Source organism: Temnothorax americanus, unplaced genomic scaffold (assembly GCF_048541705.1).
Source record: "Temnothorax americanus isolate GAGA-0224 unplaced genomic scaffold, ASM4854170v1 Scaffold17, whole genome shotgun sequence".
Classification (NCBI taxonomy): Eukaryota; Metazoa; Arthropoda; class Insecta; order Hymenoptera; family Formicidae; genus Temnothorax; species Temnothorax americanus.
Genome location: NW_027509307.1, coordinates 2,182,392 through 2,209,812, shown reverse-complemented (window position 1 = coordinate 2,209,812; position 27,421 = coordinate 2,182,392). Strand labels below are relative to the sequence as shown.

Below are 27,421 nucleotides of genomic sequence, written 5' to 3'. Positions count from 1 at the left end.
GCAATTATCGATTCGTGTGGTCCCCGTGATGGCAGCGGTTACAAAAAGCGGATAGAGACATCACATTCCAATGGTGCAGAAGGTATGCCGGAACATCGATAGGTCCTTCGATTTTCGTTACCTTGCTAACATTTATGTATAGGGACCACCCAAGGCTTTTCTATTGGAGCAATATTTAATGCTTGTTTGTGAGGATGCATTTTGTGAAAATCCGAAAAATTCATGAATTAAACGCCAAAAAAAAGGACAAAAGTTTTACAAAATCAGTTTTACGACGTTTTCAAGTAGTATAATACCTTACCAACAATATTTATCCACAGGCCTTAGGACCCGTATAATTAAGTGTGAAGAAACCTGTGACAAAGGTTTAAGATCGTTGCATAGAAAATGGAACGACCAAAATGCTTTAAGAGACCGCGCGTTAAACAACAATAAAATGTGAAATTGTCGTTTGTTGCAAAATGTTGATCAAAAAATGCTATTAATTTTTCTTATATTTACAAAAATTCTACGGGGTCATTAATTTTAAAATATACCGTCAGAAATAACGAAATAAATTCGTATCTGATTTATTATTTTTTTTATTTCACTGCGTATATCGAAAGAAATCATGGCTTACCATTCTGAAGAGGGCGGGATTTGAAAATTTCTCGGCACGCGATATCAGCAGTCATTTATTCCAGCATTCACAGCAATGGGTTTGTCTCATTTCAGGAGGTGCGCTGGCTAACGTGACTATATCGATGGAAGCGCTGAGTATATTCCGACAAAGTACAAGAAGCCACGAGATAATCGACATGCCACTATTTATCGTGAATTTTGTGGCGATGTAGTAGCAGTTGGAAAAACCGGAGTTCGAAGGTTGGTAAAGTTCGTTTTGCTTTTACGAGTCTGTAACGATGTTACGATACGCAACGGGAAAAACAAAAGGGTACGCGTGACGCGATACATCTGGATATAAGTTCTTATCGATGTTTTGCATTACCGTAATTACTGGCAGGTCTGTATTAATGTTACGATTGCTGCACAATTCGTCATACAATTACTTTTTGTAGTGTTTGATAATATATTTGACGTGATGAAGGTATTTTGCATTACGTTATTATAATTTCAATATGTCTACAAACGAAAGACAAGTAATGATTGAATATGACTTATTTTACTAAGGCTCTATAAATGTGAGTATTCTCGTTCCGCCATTTTGGATCCAATCATCTGTGAAAACATAACTTTTTCGTAAACGTCAATACGCTTTTCGGTCTCGCGATTAATGTAAAAATTTAGCTGAAATTGATTCTGTAAAATTGAAACTGAAACTGAGAATACGAGACCGAAAAGCGTATTGACATTTACGAAAAGGTTATATTTTCACATATGATTGGATCCAAAATGGCGGAACGAGAATACCTACTTTTTTAGAGCTCTAATTTTACTTAATGAGATTAGCGTAGTGCAAATTTTAGCGACTAATAATATTAAATAATAATTATTTTCTCTCTTTTCTTTAGTCTAATCAGTCAATGAAGTTAATATAAAGTTAAGATTAATTGATTTTGTTCGATCGTAACACTATCTGCAAAACATGTTTGTAAATCGGTTATTTACGAAATAATAATTATCTGTGATTACTCCTTGTTTACATCCGGTATATATTGTACAAAGATTCATTTACTGCGCACGTGCGTCACTACGCTAACGAAATTTTTCTGTAAATATAAACCAGGATATCTTCTCGACCTGTTTTGTATAGATATACATTAACAGCATGCCTCCGAAAAAGTTTCAACATCTTACGCGCGATGACGTTCACTAATATCCACCCGCAATATTAATTGCAAAATTGCAATATGTACTTCGTCGTTTGAAACTTATATTTTCGGTGTATTATAACGCAAATCTTTAAGCACAAAGTCTCATGGCACGCGATTACACGGCTCGTGATTACATTCGTCTAATTCACTTAATTTTGCGTTTGCACACCTTAAATATCGGTAACACTATCACACATTCGATCGAATATGCCGTATCACATCTTCACGCGGAATCTATCGTTAAACAACTGGGAATAAATGATGCGAAGTGTTAAAGTGTGAAATGACGCAACGATTCAGACGTTGATGTAATAATAACGAATTCAACCACATATTTTTTTCTAGCTCAAGAACAAGATCCGAGTTGTTATAAACATCTCTGTAAATATTATATTTGACGTGAGTTTGGGGACGTTATTATATAATTTTTACAGATTAATTAGATTATTTCAATAAGCAAACAAATAAATGTTTTTTAAAACAACAATAGCATTTTGTACACTCTGAAAATGCTTTTATTATTTAAAAAAATTGATTGCGTGTTTGAGAAATACCAATTTTAAATATTTTACAAATGGAAATAAGTTTGTTAGTAAATTATACTAAATAATTACATTGAATACAATATATTATATATTACTATGTTATATTAAATATTTAATAGAGATCTAACTTTGTGTATATTTAGAGCACAGTAATTTAAAATAATAATTGCTCTACTTTCAAAAAATATTATTAAAAATTATATTAAAAATTTAATTTCGTAATTAAATATGTCTACTACTATGATCATGGATAGTTTCATTTATCACGATATGTCTCGTTTGTATTATGCGTGAAAAAAATTGAGAGTTCTATCGATAGCTTGGAAAATTCATATCTTCGGATATTGCCAGTCATCGTTATGCCAATCTTGATATGTAAATACTGTCTCGTCTACGCTATTGATTGCTAATTTTCTTGAAATACGTAGAATTATAAATTTGTCTTTGTACATTGCCATCATTACGAGAAAAAAATTTAACTTTTATCAAGCACTTGGGGGGAGCGGAGGAAGGCTAATCCCGAAATTATTTTACTTACAGAAATATACATATAATCAGGAAATCATTATTACGTAGCAATCAAGATTAAGTAAGAAGAAATAAGCAGTTTTTTAATCGAGTCATTTTTATCTTTGCTTATCTTCTAATATAAAAAGGCGGAAATAGAATTTTAAATGTAACATGTTCAATAGCCATATGATACTGGCGTCATGCCTACTATGTTATTGTAAAAACAGGAAACACGTTCTCGACATACTGATCGGTTCTTATCTTACTCTGGTTCCGGTCGCGAAATCATCTGACTTTCGGATTGGATTCCGACTCTCGAAACTGCACTGTCGGTTTGACAACGAACTGCTGCCCTGATGCGCTATTTTAGTTGGTTTCAAGTATACCATAGCAGGAGGAGCGCGTATCTTAAACTTAAAGTGCATCCGCGGCCGTGATCGCCAGACATTGAGTTACGAAGAGATGTTTGCTTATAGTTAGATACGATAGACGGTAAATATCTTTTGATTTAAATAAAAATGTTTTATTGATTGGTCTGTTATTCATGTGTACGATTCAATATTCATAGCTGAAGTTTTTACTAGAAGTTTAATCCTGTATTACATAATTAGCGTGAAATTATATAATATATATATATATATATATATCTCAAAAATATCGAATAGAAAATATTTTTTAAAAATAATTTCACGATATATAATTATTTTTATATATACAATATCGGACAGAATCGGATTTATTTATATATAATTAAAGTGCGGAGAATGACCTTACAGATTTACTCGAATACTCTAGATAGATGTGAATCAACTCATGTACTTCCTCCAATCTTTGATTCACGCACGCCTTCGTCTTGTCTGGTTGTAACCGTCTGCTATTATTTTTAGCGCATGATCACTACGCCGCGCGAACACGAAAAGAAAGAGGGAGAGATCGTTTGTAAGACGCGGTTCTAATGCCGACTGAGTATATTAGGTCATCCCGCGGGCTTGGCTTGCATAATTATTGGCTCTTCTGTCACCAAAGGCCGACCCGCGTATAACACCGTTGCGTTGCTCTTACCGCACCTTCCAGCCGCGGCATTCATCAACGTGGTATGCGTAAAAATAAGCGCTATATGCGTTTGTATGAATATAATTTATAATATTGTGCATGAATTTGAAAATTTCTGTTTCGTCAAGCAATTAAAAGTTCAGTCAAATCGCAAATCACGAATTACGATAGGAAAATTATCAAAGTTTGAATAAATAATATTGATTGTATTTAGAAAAATATTACTTTTACGTAGATTACACAAGTATTTCTTTTACGACAGACCGTAATATACGGTGTACTTGAATGTTATTAATCGATAAGGTTCACCGATTTAAATGTGTGCAAGCGCAATGACACATGTGGAAACTCCTGTTAACGATCATTGAACACTCTCCTGAGTCTCGTAAGTTACGAGGCAAGATCCTTCGCTATTTTATGCGGGTAACAATGTGCTATAAGAAAGCCTTGCCAGGATTTTCCAATTGTGTCACGAGACGCAGGTATATTTTTCTGTTAATAAATGCTAAAGAGTCCGGGGCGCAGAAAATACAATGTAAAAAATTAAATTAATTATAGTTGTCAAATTAGCGCTTCGTCAGTGCTAAAAAATATTGATTATTGATGATACGGATTACGGTTTTTACGTAAGTTGCAAAGATCTTGCTACATCATAATATATTAAATATCGTAATATCAAACTGTAGTTGTATGTCGATGAGTAAGACAAATTCACTCATGAAGCTTTCCTTGATTCGTGGAAAAAGCGCGGGAAAACAGCTGAGTCGTGTTATCGGAGCTCCAGAAACTTTGCTATTCACACAGACGAGAACAGTAGCCTTTCGTACACCACAGAGTTAAGTACGGATTTCACTACTACAATATCTTTTTGTTGAAAATACATCGAATTATAACATAACCTTATATAGTGACATATGTACAAGAAGTTAAGTTTAGCTTCATGATTTTTCGATTTTAATAGTGCATTTTATTTATATAATACGTAGTTCTTGAATATATAGAAGAAACGAATCTCGGAATCTCTATCAATGCATTGAATAATCATTATAATCCGGATAGTGAAGAAAATCGTATAAAGTACCAAAAAGGTAAGCGAAGCTTTCGAATGCTATAAAACAATAACAAAATCTTTGCAAAAGTACAGAACGATAAATCAACATACTACATATACGTAACTCTACTCTACTCTTGATTCTCACGCGTTCAATAAGTAATACGTCTATTATTCTTGCAAGCTTAATAAATATAAAATAGTGCTGTTAGAGTATATGGGGCGAACAAAATAATTTTTCAATATAAAATAATTTTTATATTTAAATATCTTACTGTTATTTTTGAATTTACAGGTATTATTTGACATTGTGAAAAGTTCTAGGATATATATAAGGATATATCTATAGATATCCGGATATTAGTATAGCGTTAATATAAGATATATAAAATTTCGCAAATGTAATAATTTTACATTTTTTCACATGATAAGTGAAACGCTCAACGTAAACAAATAGACAATTTTTTTTACGTAAAAAACAGCCCGTCATAATTTATTTTCATAAACTAATTTTTAACGCAATTTATTATCTAATAAATATATTTAATGTCAAGATTGTGATAATACTACTGAAGTTTACGAATGAAGTTTACGAATGACTTGTATTCAATTATTCACGCGAAGTATGCGTAATGTTAGCCCATTGCGGTTAGTGAGAGTCAATGCAAATGATACTCGCGACGCTGTCGTCTGGACGATATCCTCATTTTCACACTTCTTTCTGAGAAAACAATCTTATAGGTCAATTTTGTGTGGTAGTTGCCGGTCATTCTTTCTCTCTACCGGACACATAACATCCGCCGAACACATAGTATAAAACTATTTCATAAAGATTCTCTGAAGTACACATGACTAACTAATCAGATATTTCATTCTTCAAAAAAGTTTCATTGTAATAAAGAAGATGATCTGTTTTAACGTTAAATATATTCATTAATTATTTCGATAATAGAGAATATACAATTAATACGAGGAAAATAAAAAATTCAAAATATTAAGCCACTTAAAGAAGATTTTGAATTGTTATATACAAGATAAATAATTTACATATGCATATAAATTTTTATTTGTTTTAATTATTTGGGGTGAACATTTTTTAGATTCAATTATTATTGAATATTATTATTGAACACATATTATACTACATGAAATATAAAGAGTACAACAACCTATCATGGTATTTTTCTATCTGTGCAAGACGATGAAAGGCAGTCGATTACCGTAGATGCGTAGATGGATTGCGTTTGCACCAGCGATACTGTTGTTTCTCGCAGTGAATCGAAGAAGAAATCATCGGCATCAAGGCAAACGACTCACGAGGAAAATTAAATGAACAATATGCGGCTCGCGTACTCCCTAATCGTTGAAGCTTGACTTTGATATCACGATAATAATACACGTGTGCAACGTACGTTTCTTACGCGCTCCTCAGATTATTTTTTTTTAATCGAATTTTTCTGTCACGCTCGTTTCACAGTTCTCAACGATTTTAATCAATTTTGCTCACGTTTGATGATAAGGCACTATTTTTCTCTGGGTTAAGTAACGCCACTCATTAAAATGCTATTAAATAATAAAAAATAGATTGTAACTGATTACATCGTTATCACACAGATAACCTTTCCGCAAAGTTTGACGTCAGTGCGATACTGCTTGTAATTGATGTTGTGTGATAAATTATTTTACACTGCGGAAATTCTCGTAAAATATAGTTTGTTAATTTAATACGCAATAAAATTCAAGTAATTCTTTATCGATTTGTCAAGCGTGACGCTTTCGCTTTCCGTGGGTGCCGGATATCGGTACCAAAATGACGGTAACGCCGACCACCCACGTCATTTCACGTCACGAATGCTACGTCATAAGTTTCTTAGACTTCAAGAAATATCTTGTTGCCTCTATCATAACATGCGTAACATTTCTCGTCACAAGAATGTCAATCGGTTAATTAATTTGGTAACGGATGTAACACTAAGTTGGTTCATTGTCGAAACAGGATGTATCAATGTGCCGGCGGGAATTTAATATCAAAGATAAGCGACAATGTCTTGAGCTATCATAAACTCAGTTGGCATCGGTTTCACGATTATCGCGACGTAATACATCTCATGGGGGATAAGTTGAAACATGCACCTATGCACTTTCGATAAGCATTCATGAGAACATATAAATAAGTGAAGTTCAAGTCATAATAAATAAAGATGAAGAAATATTTTTCTAAAATTTTCTATTATAAAGTGCTATTTTTTCTTTTTGATTGACAACGAATCAAAATTTATGTATTATGTCTCGATAGACAATTGTAAAAACAAATTCTCAACATTTTTTATTAACTCACCTTATCCTGTGAGGAAAGGTGGATCCCTTGATCAAGAAAGTTCGACCTGCAACAGAAGAAGATAAGAATTAACATTTTTGGAAAATTTTAAAATAAGTTTTTTTTTGTAATGTATGCGCGACACTTTCAATATGTCTATTTATTGTGCTTTCTCGTTGCGTGAAATTTTGATCTCCAGCGGGGATAAACGCGCGAGACAGGATGCGAAGTCCGAGATATTTTAAAGCTTTATGCAACGATTATGTTACGCCGAGCAGGATATTCTCTTGGAATATCCCCCACGTGTATTTATCCTGCGCTCAACTTCGTTAGTCCGTAAGTCAGATTTACCGCTGCTGTAATAGTTGCTTGGCGGAAGAAAAAAAGCAGTTATCCTTCAAGTATGCGGGTATTGTTTCTTAATAACATGCTTTGAATCATGCTCGCTTAGTAGACGAGTCTTCGAGATACATCGCATTCGATTGTTGTGTCGCGCAATGTATTTACATTTATTGATGTCGTAGCAAAGGTCAGCTTGCATTTGTGCAATTTCATGTCACGTTTCGAAAAGAGTATACATTATGTATATCTGTGTATATATTAATATATATAATTTTCTATTCTATTCTATATTTATAGACATATGTTCTAAAAAAATAAAACTATAGTTTTATTTTTTGGAAAATTATATATATATAAGCACACATATCATATTTTTATATGTAAAAAAGAAATTAATTTTTAAAACAATAAATTTATTTATATTAATTAAATATTGTGTGTGTGCAAACTACCTATTTGTATATTATTACGCAGTATAAGAAATAAATGATGCAAAAATAAAAAATATCAAACGGAACTTGTCGATAATATTATCTTGGTTTTTTGCAAGCGGAAGATATTGAAAATACATTGCTTTCTGTCACGTTAATTTTTCTCACGCGAGCAAGGTCAGGTGGGATGATATGGACATTGCAACGGACTTTATCAGCTTCGTAGATGGATTGCACCTGTTGCAGCGACTTCTTCGTAATCACCACAGATTTCTTCACAGGAGAGAGCAGTTGTGCTTGCCAGTGCAAGCAGCAGGCGTAAGTTGTATATCATTTGTACTTGCCTGACACCGCATACTAAGAACTGATCTTCTTCTCGGATCACATCCGACTTGATATTGTAACTTATAATGTGTCTTAAATACTTAAATCAATTAATACTCATCTTCTTTTTGCAATAAAACATCAAAAATTCAATATAATATACGATAAATATATATATTCGTTGATAATATCTTTAAATCAGGTTCGTTTTTATATATATATTTTAGAAATTGAAAGAATTAATAGACCGCATGTACAGAGCACCCTATGTATGCACAAGTTGCGGTCACACGATGGCACGTGGTCGGAGCAGCCGGTGCCCAGTGCCCATCCGAGTATACACTTGTCGCTCGTAACGCGCTGGTATGTAAGATTATTTCCTCCGAATGATTCATCATGGTACTGATGCCCTTCGGGGTCGGGACGCGGTGGAACTTCACTTGGGGTCGGAAGATCGCACGATATCATCTTACCCTCTTAGCGTGCACCTGTGCAATTCTTGTCTCAGCTGCCGTCATGCGGTATGCGCGTTGACTTGAGATATACCTCACACGTCGGCCGCTTCATCCTTTACTTCCGATAAATTGCTCTGCTCTATCTCTTTAGAGTATTCATTTCTTTTGATAAGATTTCCGACAGGTCCTAGGTGCTTATATGGCCGTCAACAGCATGTGCCTCCGGCTTCTTACGTTCATTCATGCTTTCATTCAGAGTATCGATTAACTTGGCAATGCGACGCGACGCGTAGACATTCGTACAAACTGTATTGTATTAAAGTTCTAAATCATAACTTTGTTCGCTCTATACTCTTTTAAATTTTCATGTAATTTGATATAATCTCTATATATGCAGATAAATATTTGAGCAGAAATTTATAAATAAAATTTATCACTTTTACATGTACTTGACATTACTGTCTCATTAATGAAAGAACTTGCATTATACAATCTTAGCGTCCAGTATTTATTAATCTTTAATTACGTTATGGATACTCTGACTTTACAGTTTGTTATCATCGAAGATCACTTTACGTGACCATCCGTCAGCTATCCATTTCGATACAAAACGCAAACAGAACTGAGGAGATTGCATACCATCGATAGTCATGCGATGCATTCAAGCCGTTCATTCACGTATGCGCTCATGTGACCTCTTTGCCACACACAAGTATTCTTTCGCTATTTGAATAAATATGCATTCTCAGGTGAAGATAATTATTTTCCAGCCTATTTATTATCAATTTTTATGACGTAATTCATGAATTTGCAGAATCGAAATAAACGTGAACAACATTTTCGAAAGGCTTAAGAATCAAATAAAAAAAATAATTTGTTAATTGATTCTTAAGTATTCTGGAAAAAAAAAATATATATATATATGTCTCGTTCTTTAAGCTTCTATATAAAAGCAGGATCTTCCAAGTTCGAACTATTTTTCTAAAGTAAGTGTTGCATATTCAGTTAAGAAGCTACGGTATTTCCGGAATGTATATTGGGTGGGCGCAATTTTTGTGAGGCGCCCATTTGCTTCGTCATACACGCGATCTTCGAGGGCATATTTGTAAGAGGATTGAGCGCGCATAGGATCGTCGAGACTGTTCGTTGAATCATCGCGACTCGATTCCAGGAATGCTCCATTCATCTCGGAGCAATGTCTTCGCAAAGGACGCGTAAACCGAAGGTCTTGCGGAATCGACGAACCTGCTTGCGGAAGATACACATTCTGACCCCATTCCGCGCGCGGTCGTGGCTTTGAGGACGCGTCTTTCCGAATAACTGCACGACAAATTTTAAGAATATATCACATATAAAGATTATCACTCGATACGATTGAATATCATATTATCTCCAAAATTTTTCGTAGTATCGCCAGTTTCATTAATAATTAATGTTAAATAATATAAATGATATACAAGCATTTTTTATGGTGAAAATATAATTTGCAAAAAATTGCTATTTGTTTTCAAAAACTGTCGAAATTAAATTATTACTTAATTTGATCGCAATGTATAAAATATATATATTTATTTATTTTTTACGATTAAAAAGAAAATAGATCTTCAGTAGAATTATTTGTGCTTTGTAATGCTTTACGTTACTCGATGCATAATTCTGATGTTCCGATTAGAAATAGATTCGCGCATTACGCAACGAAGTTGCGGGTTTCCCCGAGTTTATACCCTGATGAAGTACACGAACTCATTCGTGCTTATGCTGACGTGGTATGCTATTTTTGTGAATTAGTACTCCCTCACAGCGTCGCAGATTTTCTGTTCAATGGAGTTTGGGTAAACGCGATTACGTGTCATAGTATCTTCCACGGTACATTCAACACGAAATTGTTGCGTGTAATGTTTCTGCGAATTTGCACACCTGCGCCTGCGTCACTGATTTGGAGAGTTCCCAACGATCCAGGGAGTTATGCGGCCTGCTTAAGTAATCGCGTACAATACAGCGCACAGCAAGGTGCTGAACATCATTGGGTTTTGTGTGGTATTCGTACGCCCTGAGACGCCGCTCGTGCTCTGAATCATTGCGGGTGAATTCTTTCGGCGTTGGCGGTAAAAGCCACCGGCGTGTTGGACCACCTTCCGTGATCGTTAAGTTACGATTTAGCCCATCTTTTGGGGATCTTACGCAAGATCAAGTCCCGTTACGAAACGCCGCTCGTCTCACGATCGTCGCGTCGGCTCTTATGCAAATCCTTTCCTCATTCGTGCAACTGTACATTCCGTCATTCCCCCGGATATGGGATTTTACTATTGCAAAATGTTGTGTAAACTCAAAAGATGCATATTATCCACATTATTTATAGCACCTAATAAATATAAAAATAACGAATAATTAGAATTTTAATTTATAATCTTCGGGATGTATGCAATTATTTTCAAGATTGATATAGAAATACAAGAAGGACTACGTACCTATTATACGTATTACGTATTGTAAAAAATTAATATATTTATATATTTCTTAAATGTGTGTGTGTGTGTGTGTGTGTTTCTTAAATATGTCTAATGTCTGAAGAAGCACGTTCAATTCGCAATCGCGCGATCTCGCGAAACCATTTATGCATATCGTCGTAATGCATCGCAAGGTCTCTTTTTATGCTTATTATTCATAAAGGGGGAATCACACTACGTAATATATGCATATACGACAGGCGATCGGTCCTTTGCATAAGACGTCCAGACGACCGAAGCACAATTATCATTCACCTGATTCACCTCTCGGCACCGGCAAATACGTTGTTTGTTGCGTCTTAATCCGAGTACCAGAGATCATTTTCGCGGAATTTGCCTCCGACTTTTGATCGAGGCCATTAGAGGAATTTTACAGCGGCCGAGTATGTGTAGCCGCTTGTAACTTCTGGATCAATAATTACTGTGTCGAAGGCGAAACAGATGCGGCAAGGACTATTCGCATTATTTCATAAGGCGATACACAAGGCGAGATCCTTTTCTTTTTTTCAAATCTGTTTCAGAAAAGATGTAAAGGGTTGACATGCGATTTTCACACTCGATGTGTCAACGTGGATCGACGCCTTTCTAATCTCCGGGTTGACAGGTACACACTGTTTCGTACACAACTAAACGGTCAGTGACGCGTGACGATACCGACCTTAAGCATACCGGCTCGCGTGGCAAATTAGCATACCCGTATCGTTATTTTCATGCGACCGTAAAGCTCGTTGCAAACGTGCGCAGGCTCACGCTTCGCTTAAGGACTGCGAGGATATTTTGGGAAAGAAAGAATTACGATCGATCTCTGACGACATATAGAGCCACTTTACATGCAATTCGATGTATATACATATCCTTTAAATATAGATTTGTCAAAAATCGCATCAACTAATTTTACAAAAATTCTTATTTTTGCAATACTTCTAAAGTTATATCTGATATTCAGAAAGAAGTACTATGCAAATAAGGTTTATTTCTGTAAAAACTGTGAACTTTAAATAATTTTGCTCTATAATATCAATATTGTAGTTGACTGAATTAATTATGATATATATATATATATATATATATATATATAAACATAAATTAGGATAAATAAATTGAGAATTTAGTATAAGTCATGAGAATCGAGAAAAATTTAATCTTATATCATCAATTATAAATAATATTAAAATTAATAATAATTATCATTAATGATTTTAATTATATATTGGCATCACGATAATGTATCGTCATGTTTACAAATTTAATTAATTATAAACTTTATGATTGTATCCTGCGATTTAGGGGCAATAATATAGCGAGAGGGTCGCAGGTAAGCTCTATATTGCTGAGTCATTTCGCAACTCCGAGAAATGAACGAGAGAAGTTTCCTAGTAACCAGATCATCCGCCTCTTAAATCGAAAATATTAAATGCAATCAAGTGATTGTGGCTTATCACCAGCGTCATTATGTTATCACTGTACGAAAGATCGAGCAGAAAATATAACTTTGCGGGAATAAATAGAAGCATCTACCGTGACATAGCACGCAAACCTTGCAGCATATAGAAGACCTTGATCAAAAGACTCGGTCACAAATTTTTATCTGATAAATATATATTTTTTTCAGTAACGGTATGTTCAATGTAGCATTACGAATTTTTATTTTATACGACAATTTAAACATCAATAATGACAATTATATTTATATCCCTAATAATAATTATGTTATATTCGTAAAAATAATATACAATATAAAAAATATGTGAATACTTAGACTTAACTATAACGTAAGTCAATTAATAACCGTCATCCGGTACGAATTGATATGGAGTCATCATTCTGAAGGACACTCTTTAAATGATCGACCCACTTTGATGAGATGCCGACTTTAAGTCCTTTCTTGAGTTTCTTGTTTGTGCATGTTTGGACCTGTTCTCTCGCATAGCTCGGACAAATAAATGGCTATAAGTATCTGCGTTTTAGAAATTCAAGAAGTCCAATTGTTTCTTCTCTCTGAAGATCTGGTTTTTTTAAATGTGTATATATTTAATGGTTACGTGAATTGTATTTATATTTTTATACATATCTATTGCCGATGTCATTTTACTTTCTCAAATAAATATGCTAATTTTAAAGACAGTGGCCACTTAAAGATATATACTTGACGCTGCTTTACATATGAAATTGCACTTTATTATTGTGATATTGTAGGAACCGAAATAGTAGTAGTCGAGCTACTTGATATGCGACAGCTACATTGTTTTTTGTATTCGGCTGTATTATTATTTATATCGATTCCGAGATGAGCGGTGTGACTTAACCGACCGTGCGAGACAGAATAGAGTTGATCATTAACCGAGAGTTTTAAGATGGACGCAAAGATGAGCGAAAAACGATTAAAATAAGAAAGTTACGACGAGCGGTAGCAAAATAATTTCTCGAGCACTTGTCTCCGCGATATGTATGGATGTGCCTATTTCTATATTTTTAGGGAAAATATATATTTTAATCAGCTTAACACACATTCTCGGCTTTATCATCTCTTTTAGTATCTTTTAATCTCCTTATACAATATAAATCAGTTATATTAAACTAAATCACAATCAATTTAGAGAAAACGTTATTTTCGGTCAGAACTGAATCTCGGTAGCTTAATTGGGCTACCAAATCGTGTTTCATTTATTGAAACTGAATCATATCTTCAGTTTTCATATTGAAGCAGATACATGTAAAGGCGCCTCTACATAAGTTGCTATTAGCGAAACGTAGTTCGCGCGCGCGTATCACCGCACACACGATACACACAGAGGAGGTATTGACATGTAGACTGTGTGTGTATATCTTGCGTTTCGCGAATTGCGACTTATGTAGAGGCGCCTTAAGATATATCTTACAAACAAAGCGTTTAAATATGATGAGATATAATAATTTATGAATTCAAGTATTAGTTAGTGTCAGAATAAACATTTGGCGATTATGATTTGACATGTTGAGCAAAGACGACGGAACAACTTTCTCTTTTACTGCATGCGCTTACTTTCAATAGCGTTTCTGCCTACGACCTGCGTGTGACCCGCGTATGATAGCTTCGCGCGAAGTACAGGTGCAACACTCACACTCATCGATCTCTACTGTCTAAACGATCCGCGGCCTTGTAACTTGTAACTCACGCGCACACGCGCGCGACGGCGCAAAAGTTGGATAAATCGTTATGTGTTAACGGCGTCCGTGACGTAGAGCACGTTATCTCGCAGTACTGACCTGTTTTTCGTAATGATCCGCGCGATTTGCGCCGAGAAAGAACTAACGTTTCCTAGATTAGTTTCTCTGCAAGCTTATCGTTTCAATTTTATGTTTCGCTTGATCACGAACATGGGATTTTATCAATGCATGTGAATGAATGTGGATGAGTACGATTACCAGAATGAAATGCCGCAACATTTAGAATTATCAAATTGTAAACAGTCGCGTGCTAACTGTACATTTTGGTCTAATCACCGTTTTTTCGGTCTAAATTTATCTAACGTCCAGGAGATAAATTTAGTAAGGATTATATGAAGATTCAACTGAGAATTCAAATCCTGTTGATAGAGATTTACATTTCCTTTGTTTTTCTTGCAATGATGAAAAAATCGAGTCTTATTCAATTATAAAAAATATAAACGTATGCATTATAGTAAATATAAGAAGTATTATAAAGTGTATCAAAAGTAAATTAAATATATTAGTAATTGAGCGTTTGATTTTGTTACTACGTGAACATAACGTAATTATATTTATGTTTCAGCTCTAAGGAGTCAATCAGCCCAACTGTCGCCTTCGTACTTAATGTGACCGTTCAAGTATCGCAGATGTAAGTATTGTAGATATAAGTATCATAGATTTGATTTATTTCAGTTGCGAACTAAATCGCCAGTCAATAAAAATGCTTTCCTGTCGCTGCAAGAAAGACATAAAAGTACGATCTTGCGCGGTACATACTCGCGTGACGAGCGAAAAGAATACTAAGCGGCGCTCAAGCCCGTGAGTTGTATGAATCAGTCGTAAGCAAGTGTAACGACCGAGTGACGTCAAGAAGATTGCACAACGAAGCGCGCCGGTAATCCCAACCGTTAGCTCGCCTGATCGATTCCTCGATCTCCCGACGAGCGCGATCGGGAAAGCAGTGCAGGGCCAGGGCTTGGAATTCAGAATTCATTGCCTTGATTCAGCACGCCCACCCTTTAAGCATCTTCGAAGGCTAATATATAGTACAAAGGCGCTAGATAGATGAACGTTAGTTCGATCTATGACTAATCTCGTAGGGGATTCACACATGCTTGCTTTAAATATATTTAAAAATGAAAATGTTCTCTCTATTTTACTTTCCGAAAACCTTTGACAATAGAATAAAATAAAAGTTTCATTCACAAAATATAGTTGTTAAATTAATTTTTAACCAAGTTGTATTTAATAGTAGTATTTTATGTTTTCTGTTTCTCTTGCCAGCACAAAACATGTTCCTAGAACTTCTGAGAAATAAAATCGTTGGTCTTCAATGAGATGAAGTCATTGGATCATTTTAGAAGTAGGTTTTATAATTCAGGGATCGTGCATCGCGCGTAAAACCCAATATCGAGGATGGAGATCGGTTTACGAGAACCGCTCTTTGATTCCAATAAACGAACGTCAGATTCTGATATCTCGGTGTTTCCTGTTCGCGAAGTCGAAAGTTTCCTACTGGAATTATAACATGTATCAATCATAAATTACCGCCTTGCTTCCCACGTTTCTCCAATAAGATTCAAATGCTAAATTTTCAGCGTCAGGAATCCTTTTTCCGTATAGGAGATATCGTACCGAGAGCGATAAGAAAATTGTTCTGACGTCATTGCAAGATCCGCCTTCGTGCTGATTGCGTCGTTGCACTTGGTTCACTCGACGAGAAAGCGAACGGAGATAGTCACGAAATGAGTGAAAGTACAGTGAAATAAGACCGGTACGAATCATTAACTTCCGAAATCCGTATTCTATTTAACCGGCTGTAACGTTTTGGATATTTTAAAGGCTATACAAAAGTATATTCAATTTTATATATTTAAATACTACTTTTTTAAATTGTAGTAAATAGATAATTTACTACAATTACCTAAAAATTTAATTGTAGTAAATTGAGTATTTATGTAAATATTTAGAAATCAAAATATATAACATATTTTGATAAAATTTTAATAAGAATTGGTATTTATTGATATAATGTTTAAAAGTTTATATATATATATATATATATATATATATATATGATCTTCAATTTGTAAAATATTAATTGATCTTGTTTACCATAATTTATTAAAGTTGTTCTTTATTCTTGACCGAGATTGTATACGCGAGAATAGGATTAGATTAAATTAATAAACGCTTTTTGGAGAGACATGAAACGGAAGTTGACACGCGATCAAAGTACGAAGATTCTTATGACGTCTTGAAGATAATGATCCATAGTTGTGTCACTTCCAAACGTTCGGAGAACTTTGGAAGATTTCACATTGTGTTGTGTCACACGTCAAAAATTCCTTCAAGATCCTTAAATATATAGCGTCTCCGCAATGGAATACAATAACATTATTTATCCGTTTACGTAATTAGAGTTATCTATGTAACGCGGAATAATTTATCTTAATCGATGTTACTAAGCCTGTCGAGATTAAATAGCTTTAATATGAATGAATACGATAAAACTTGAATCTTCTGATTGAAGATCGGAAAACTACCATGTTTTTTCTTTTATTTCGTCTTCTTCAATTGTCCGGGAAATTATTGGCACTTCATTTCTTTAGCTGGCGTCTTCTTAGCTAATCTTTGTCAATTTCCCGGTCGTCTTTGCATTAACTACGTACGTCATTTGTGACATCTTAACGTTGTAATAGCTATCGCACGTCACAACATTGATAAACTTACGTGCATCGTTTTCTTCAAATTTGGAAATGTCTTTTTCGTTTTTTACACCTACGTCAAGATTAAACAGGATATTATTAGTAAACATGAGAAAGATATCCGCGTTAATTATATCTGCGCTGTGACATAACGAAAAGTCTACGAAATTACAGGGGGTCGAGAGATTATAGCAAATATATAGATGCATGATTATATTGACTATATTGAACCACTAAGGTCGAATTGTGTAATATGATAACGGCATACGTAACATGATACAATTAATGCGACACTAATTTTATAAATAGAAGCAAGTGCTCTTTATTATCTAAAGAATTTTTAAGGAAACGCGTTTTAATGAATCCAATTATATTTTTAGAATCTTCGTGATGCATATTTCAATAATGAAGTTAAGTATGATTCATTTATTAATACCGTCATATTTTCGAAGAGCAGAAATGTAAAATATACTAATCGATACTTATTAGGTACCAGCATTACCGAATTCTTTTTAATTTAAGGAAACAGTACAAATAATTAAAAAAATCCAATATACATATATTCATCTCTTTAAAGAATATATAACGACATTTCTATTTAAAAAATACTTCAAAATATATAATTCTCTTCTTTTTCCACGGCTCTCTTCCGCTAATTGTAAGCCGAAAACTCGCATGATTCGCATTATTTCCATGATTATTTATCTGCCGACACCAACAGTCTCCCGACCTAGTGCTAAACGAAACTGGACGTATTGTACAGATATAATCGCATTATCTCATCGGATGGCACTTGTCGGCGTGGCGGCGCGAAATGAACGTGCATATTCGCGCGCAACGCATGGCCGGTATCATATGCCGCGCGCTCAGCGAACGTGCACGCGGAAAGTTTAAGCGTGCGGACGCCGCGCGTGTGCGTCGCACGCGTACACGAATGGCGGCGAGAAGCGCACACTTTGCACGTGTGCGCACTTTCTCGCACACGCGAGCGTGTACGAGTGTGTGTGCGCGCGCCCGCGAATCGCTCTTTCCTTCTGTCAGTGAAGACCGACGACCTTGGCCTCGTGACCATGAGCGCCGGTTGATTATATTAGCGCGAGAGCGCTACGGTATATTTCATACTTCCCTTATATATTCGCATTTATAGACTTTCTCCGCGAATATGATGGAGAATGTCGAGGAGAATGTTCTAAGTTGAACGGTCAGGCAAAAAGGATCGGATTAAGAAAGCCCTTAAAAAGACACGGCAATTGAATTTCTCGCTAATTAATGTTAATAATTAATTTATTGATATGAGTGATATATGTGTGTGAGATACACATTGGCAAGAAATGTTTTTAAGATACAAAATATTTTGTGCTTGAGAAATGCAGAAAACGACGAAAAATTATTATTTATTATATCCTTTTACGAGAGAAACTTTATATATTTTTATATTTTTATATATTGACTTCTATTAGTGCACCGCACACGTGTATGGAATATTTCTACAAGAACAAGAAATTGTAGAAAAAGATATTGTAAATAACTGTAGTGTAATTGATTTTTTTTATAAAATATAATTACACGGTAATAAACTGTCTTACAAGCTTGATTATACGATCAACGTTCATTAGAACTAAATCAGTTAATCGCGTTGCATTATAGACGTTCGCTATGCAAATTTTCCATCGGAAATCTCCTTAGAATTTATCTCATTATCGATTATGAAAATCGTTCAATTTACAAAGACACATAATAGTTCGAGTAATAAAAAAAAGTAGATAGAAGTATCGTATTCAGTGTTAATGAGTTATACATCATTTGCAACGCTGATGAATAATTCCCGCGTTTTTAATAGCGCTAAAAAGATACGCGTCTATAAACAAGCGCCGGGAATGCGATGATCGAGAAAAAAGACGATCCCGTCATTCTTGTAGGTGGCGATTAGCATGACACAGTTGCGGGCTCGTAATATCAGGCCGCACATTAAATTAGGATGAAGCAGGTACAAACTGAGAGGCGGCTGGAACTTGAACGCGACTGCATGAGTCACGCTCACGAGCCGTGACTCATGAGAAAATCGCCGGTGGAATCCGTGAAAACGTGAAACTAATCGCGCATCGACAAGTATATGCGTAATATGTATAAATTGTGCAGGAAGCTATGAGTATGTACAAACTTATACCTTGCTCCCTCGTTGCGACGCACGCCGCGGTAAAATCTGATGTTACCGCTGATCTGAACGAGGCGCATTCAGCTTCGTAACAAATTAGCGGCAAGAAAAATATCTAGGTTGCTCGAGGCATTAAAAAAATGTTGGTTGGAAACCATAAAAATACGGAAGATTTTCTAAATATGTACAAAACTTGGCGATGATATCACAACCAATTTCATTAAGTAATGGTAGCGCGACGAGTACGCCATTACACGGATCATTTTCTCGACGCAAGGTCGTCGGATGATCATGTTATTTGTATTTTGCAACGGTTTACGCAAACGCTTCATCACGAAAAAAAACCCTTCAATGGAGACGATAATGATTTGTTTTACACTTTACACGAGCGTGATGCATTATATGCGGAATAATTTTACTTGCACGCTACGAATATTCAGATATTTACGCGGCGCGCTAATACCACAAATTCTGCATAAATCACATAATCGTTCATTCATACATTATTAATTATTCGACAGGTAAATTCAAGCGTGTTATCAATATAATTTATTAACTGATGAAACAGAATTATTATCTTGCGCATTTATCGATGCTTGATATATGCGTATTACGTCATAATAAAAAAAAGAATACGTAAATAAAAAATGTATCAGAAAAAATTAAAAATACTTTACTTCTCTTAAGACTACGTTGTATCAAATTAATCAAATATATACATATTAATGAAATCTAGCAATTTACTTGTTTGTTTTCTGATTTTTTTGATGTGTCATATATTTTATCCTTATCCATGGAGAAATATAGACAATTTAATTAATTAATCAATAAATTATATTGTTAATACGCTTAAATCTACTTGTCACATAATTAATAATATATAAATAAACGATTATGTGATTCATGCAGAATTGAAATTTAGCGACGACCGTCTGAGTGTCTTTTAAAAATAATAAAGTTTCGATAAGTAATCCGAAATACTTTTGGAAAAACTGGAACCTACAAATATGGATTGATAGATAGAACAAGGATCTTTGCAATCCAGAGCGGATGGATCATCGTACACACACACACACACACACACAGAACGCTTGCTTCAACTCGTTACGTATTTTGAATACTTTACAATATTTCGCCATTTTAATATCTCATGGAATCCGTGTTTTTTGCAACGCAAAATAGAAAATGTATTTTTTTATTATTATTGTAAGTTCTGATGAAGACACGCACAGCGACTTGTGAATCTTCTATGTGTTCTTCCATAAAATACAAACAGCAATGAATAATAATTTAGGCTATTTATAAAATGTTAATTTATGGATTTATGATATTTACGAATTATCTTGTATATTACCATATTTTTTTACAATATCAATGGAGACATCTGTAGAACGGACGATTAACCCGTTTGCACGCCCACGCAGAAATAGTGAGTCAGATTTTATGCCAGAAGATCACGCGTATTAGCATAAATAGAAAACGCTCGTGTGTGTATGTACGTGTTTTCTGTATTTGTATGTAAATTACGTCATAGTAAACTTCTTTACCGATTGACAGATTCTTCTCTATCGACCGTGGAAAAAATACGACGCGGCATAAAATTGCGCCGTCGCGTATGTGCACGTTAGAAGGTATAGGGTATAGATTGATAGTTGTTAAGTAATAGAATCATTATCGGATTTTATTCTTATATCGACATGACAGTCCGCAATAAGAGTCCTATAGTAACTGATAAGCTAAAGTAAAAGTACGACGCAAATAGCAAACCACATGCGTTGTATTGATCTCGGAGATTTCGTTGAAATCATATTTTATTATTTATTACTAATAGATAGCAAGTATATTGACCTTTACCTTCTCCTAAAATAACCGATGCACTAAATAATGGTTTTAAATGTTATATTGATGCAAACAAATGCGCAAAGATAAGAAATATTGCACTACTCACTACTCGGGAGTAAAGAAGATATGAACGCGAATAAACGCGTCCTTACGGCGCCAACACGACGGGCTAACTGTATGACATTGCTTCAGGGCGGGTACGACTTATCGATTATACTCTTGCCGTAGACCTCCGGAAGAATCTGTCCCAATTATCGGTCACGATACTATTTATGATCACGATTACTTAGGTATTTTGTGAATGCAATTTGCGATAGGTGATATTAAAATCATTATGTAGAATAAAATAAAGTTCTTATTCTTGTTATAGTCTATAATATTTATTTCAGGGAGGTGACACATAATTAAATAAAATATAGCATCCGCTTTTTAAAAATTAGAAAAATAGAAGTATGGTTCAAAAACCTAGACACATTAAAAAGATATATTAACAAGAAGATTTATTTCTCATATAATTTCTTTAAATATTGGCAGCAGTTTTTTTTAGAAATAAAAAATTAGAGATACCATATAAGAGGAATACATTCCGCTTCAGATAATACATTTTTTTTACGTTTAAATATCAAAAGGCAAGGAGCTTGGAATTATTTATAGAAATAACATCTTACGGATATTTTCATATATATTTGTCGTACTACTTGTCGTTATACTTGTTGTTATATTTGTTATTATCCTTTATAAAAAGCTGTTCTTTTTATCTCTAAATATATCGTAATTAATTGACACGTCCAACTAATCCGATTGTTTTTATTTGCCTACGCAACATTATTAATCATACACGCTCTGTTAGAGAAAATATTCTGGTTGCAAGATCTTTTCTCGTTATGCATTAAAAATAGATGACATAAACGCAAAATTAGTTTTAGATAAAAGACTTTAGATAAATGATTATCATATCGTCATAAATCCCGACTTGTGATATGTATCACTTTACTTGCGTAAATGGTTCAGAATCAGAATAAAAACTTTTTATTTTATTCTACATAATAATTTTAATGCCTATTACCAATTATAAATTATACTTGTAATTAAAATTGTGTATCTTCTTGATAATTAAAAGTATTGGATTGTTTGACAATTAATTCAATATCTTTTTTCTAAACAATTCTTTGCAGTTAGATGTTTTATTTCCTTGAATTGCTTGTCTTCTTGTATATCAACATACTGCGTATACAAAATATGGTATACATAAATGTAATCATTGATTTGTTTTATAAAACAAACTCTTATTTTTAAAACGTTGCACATAAAAGTGTGGGCATACTTATATGTGGCACTAATTAATTTTTTTTAAACCAGCATCTGCCTGATAAGCAATATTTGCTCATGATGTACAAATAAGTAGAAACGTTTGGATTAATTGAAATTTTATTTATAATTATTATGTATGTACTGTGAATGAGATAAATTTCTTTCTTATTTGTTTTACGTTAAATAAAACTTAATAATTCTTGCAGAAAATTGCAAAATTGCTAAGAAAAATTTGTTTCTACACTCTATTATCCGATATTTTAGGTATCTTAAATAAAGTATATTCTAAATTTGCAAGAGTATAATAGCGCAAATTAAATCGTATTGACGATGAATATTACAAATGATAAAACAAATTTATTTTATATTGACTAAAAATCTGTTCTGTATTAAATTTATGTTGCTTTATTCTTCTAGTTTTGATTTATACAATTGCAAATATTCCTTAACATTCAATGGGTTTATTAAACGGAATTTAGGTCGTTCTTATTTACGTGAGACATTGCCATAACTGGACTCGTTTAACATTGCCCTAAGGTTAATAAGTGGCAATTTTAGATACGTAACATTATCTATAAACTAGGGTTATGTGAACTTAATCGAAGATTAATCGAAGATTAATTTGTTTTTTGCAATAAATAATTATTTCTACATTTATCAAATTTTCAAGAAAAATATTGTTTTAAATATGTCCCTTTGTACTTAAAATTCAAGAACTATATTATTAATTTAAGAAATTATGTGTTTCAATTATTTTATTTCTGTATACTATAAAACAATTCATATTATGATTAAGAACAGAGTTTTCCTGTTTTATCAAACATTTTAAAAATTAGATTCTGTAATACAAATTTAAAGAGCAACTTTTAAGTTTTTTCTTAACTGTATACATTATATTAAACGCTTGAAAATATTCGACAAAATGATTATAACAGTTATCCAAATTAATTATAAAAAATTTAATTATAGACTTTAACTCCATTTCTAGGAAATGGTTTATAGGAAATCAATAATGCTGACAACATTAGAAACTAATCGTATATGCAGATTAGTTTCCTCCATATATTTCCCTCCAATGACTTTCTCTTGCGTAACAGCTTTATGCAAGAGCAATAAGATCAAACGTAATCATATCTGCACGCACTAATTACTTAATTAACATGATAAAATATATATAACATTTTAATTAATTTACGGCGCATTTTAGATATAAATATTGAAATAAATGTGTAAACATATCAAAATGTATCTTAAATTATATAGTAACAGGAAAATTACAAGTTTGAATTAAATTTTTTTAATACTATTGAATTGTGATTTTGGCATTAGCATATTTTTATTTTAACATTCTATTTTACAATAATAATCTCGTGAAGCGAACAGGCTGTTTAATGAACAAATTAATCACATTGGGCTATAAACAATTCAACTGCACGCCGAATTAAATCGGTGCTAATTAATGCATAGAAGCACGTATGTTGCATATTCAGTTAGAATTCCAAAAGTCTTACTTTTTCTGTTTTCTTCCTCTTTCTCTGTCTCTCTCTCTCTCTCGCTCTCTTTCTCTCTCTCTCTTTTCCTCTCTCTCGAAGGCTTATGGTCTTTGCAGTTCTCCTTGAAGTCAACGGGCTATCTTCATCCGACTAAAGCGAAGTTTCTCGTACGCAGTTTGGAATCTTCCACCAGCGATACACGCGGGACAGGAAGCAACCTGACGAACGTGAACGTACTGCGACTTTACGGCGCAGCTCGAGGTATTCTTCACGCGGCTGGTATCTCTTCAAGGACGGAATAACGGTGTCACCAGCGCGAATGACACCGTAGCGGCACGGCGGGGCCCACGAGAGATGCCTCCTTTACCTTGACCGACACCTTCAGATTATTCCAGGTGATCTGTTGACCGGGAAGCGCGATTCGAATGTGCGACGGTCAAACGATACGCAGAATTTTTCTTCCCGCGAAAACGCAAGTTGAACGTTAATCAGGAAGTCCGCGAGTAGCGAACGGAACGATCGTGGCGAGGAATAGACTGCCGTGGCGAGAGGCCGTGGAGAACAACGCGGTTGAATATATCAGTCTAGCGTGTTCGTCGGTATTGGTACGAGCGTGTAGGTGCCTCCTCCGCGCTAGTATGTAGATATGTGGGTTCGGACATAGTCTCGTGGTGGGGCCTTCGCATGTTTCCTTCTCTTTCCTTCTTTCTCTCTTCGTCTCTCTTTTTCTTTCATGTATATGAACAATCTTCATATACATGGAAAGTATAGCATGCAGGCGTATGCACGAGCCCACGCAACATGCGCGCACGAAACTTCGGAGCAATCAGTGACGGTGAACGCGCCAAATTTCTGATAGTGATAATGAAATGACGTAAACATTCAGATTTGGTATTTACTCGTCATATATATATATATGTCATATATACAAATCAGACAAATATATATATATTTGTCTGAATGTAAAGAGATGTATTGACAAAATATATTTGATAATATTTTACATTTTAATCTTTTAATTATACGTAGCTGAAGTTTTACGCAATTCGAACACGTTACATGTTTAATGAAAGATTTAGAGAGACAGAGACTTCGAGGTTTCAGTTTTTTAATCTGACAATGCTTATAAAATTATATATAAAAAAATGTTTTTTTAAATTTTTTATTCCGTACCGTAATGCTGATAATGTTATCTATATGACGAGGATTCTGAAAATAGCAAATATTTATTTTTATATGTTGCAATGAGCACAGTTGGTATGCAAGCGGAGCTACAGTCGCATAGGAAATGATGATTACATTAAGATTTACGTAATAACTAATCGGAAGGTATTTACTAACCATTCTAAAAACATCTAATAAACAAAACTTACTTCATGTTATATTAATTTCTGTAATTGGTTATTAAATATGATAAATAGTATTACATTGCGTACATTACATTTTAGTATAGGTTTTTAAATGTATTTAAAAATTAAAACTTCTTAATTGAATTAATTAATTAATTTAGCATAATATATATAGTACTATAATATATTCAATAAAATAATTGAATCTTATGGTATAAAGCAGCGCGCGATTATCCTAATTCTAATTTCAACTAAATACAAATTATTTTTTTTTGTATTTTGTAAACTTTTCCTGTTATGTTTAAAGAATGGATATTTTTAAAATAATTAACTATATGATACTATTTGTTTTTAATTTTTATTAGAAAATTACATATTATAGATACGAAATCAGACCTATACATATTATAGATATATAAAATTTAAATGCTATTACCAATGTTTTCTGTCACAAGAACCAACAGTATATTAATCCGTTGCAAAGAAATATTGTAAAAGGAATAGTTCGTACAGGCGGCTTAAATTTAGAAGTCCGTGAATTTAGTTTCTGATCGCTGCTTTCGTACATACCTATTGCGTTGATCTAAAATTAAACGTCTGCCATTTTCGAACGTACCTACACTTACAAATCGTACACTTAAAGTATGTGTTGAATCACACGTTTAGAAGTGAAGTTCTAAAATAAAACTTTTTTTACTTAATTTGACAAAATAGAAATACGATAGATTTTTTGTCAATTTAATCTTTTCCCGGATGTATATAAAACACTATATGTATATGCTTTGGCTTACGCTTCAATATGATGTATGATTATTTTGTATTATAAAATATCTAAGTTGCTTTGTAATAATTATTTAATTTGATTAGAAACAAGAATTAATAAGAAAATTATTTAAGAATATATATACATATGTATTTTATATAATTTAATGAGTTTTCGAAATATGTCTTTTATTTTGACTTATTTATATTATATATACCAATATATTTAAAAAAACTTATAACTTATTATTATTTGTAACAATTTTAAGAAGATTATTACAAGTTTATTGCACGAGAAATATTGAAAAAATTACGTTGATTAGATAATATAGTAATACGTGCTCCGACAAACTTATAATTCTATTTGATTAATGTTTAGAATTTTCTGTCGATAAGATATAATATAATATTATCTAACCACGATCTTATTTTTACATGACGCGTTTTTATAAAATGGAAAGCTATATGATATAAACATTTTGTATTATATAGATTAATTCACATTTCTATTTTAGAAAGATTGGGGATTTACCCAACAACTTTTATTCGTCCTGGGAAATCCCGTCATTTTGATCGCCAATAGGCATAAGAATTAACTATTAACTACGCACTTTTTCACATAATATCCTACCGACAATATTACATCACGAAACCATGCGATTATTTGCATACAACACTATAAATCATCTAACTTAATCAATTCACTGCTGTTTTTTAGTAATAATTAATGATAGTGGCACGAAATAGTTAATTTATAGATATGCGAGACTTATCAGATACACGAGATTTCTTATTCGAAACAGTCTAGGATTTAAATTTTTTATCTTCTGAATAATGCAAATCGGAAATGGTATAGTTTTGGTTTATATTAGTCAAATTAATACATATACATATATATGTAAACATATATGTATATACATATGTCAGTTACACATTTATATCAGTTTACATTTATATTTGATTGCCATTGAGGTTCAAACATAATTTTATTTTAATTGTAATTAAATTTTAATTAATCTTCTATTTTAACGCTTTATTTCAGTGCAATCGCACTGCCCTAAAGCTATTATTAAAATTAATTTTAAAATTAATTTTTAACTTTAAAATTTTGAATTTTTAAGTAATTAAAGATAAGAAATATTATTTTTAAAGAAAGAAATAAATTTCACATATATTCCGAAAAATTTTTCTTTCTATTATAACATTGAAAAAATATAGTACATACATTCTTTTTAAACTTATTGACGAAGTATAAGAATATAAACT

General features: G+C 33.3%; 1 protein-coding gene across 3 annotated transcripts in view; it reads left to right on the top strand.

The window, feature by feature from the left end:
• Positions 1–673: 673 nt before the first annotated feature.
• LOC143895945 (A-type potassium channel modulatory protein KCNIP1) overlaps positions 674–27,421 on the top strand; it is a 166,531-nt gene continuing 139,783 nt past the window's right edge. Inside the window, exons 1-2 of one of the 3 annotated variants that reach the window (XM_077403460.1) lie at positions 674–861; positions 15,119–15,184. The gene's annotated coding sequence lies outside the window, so the exon portion shown is untranslated. Of the gene's footprint in view, positions 862–4,632; positions 5,008–8,190; positions 8,379–15,118; positions 15,185–27,421 lie in introns of those variants that run through there. The other 2 variants (XM_077403459.1, XM_077403458.1) reach the window with 2 other exon arrangements.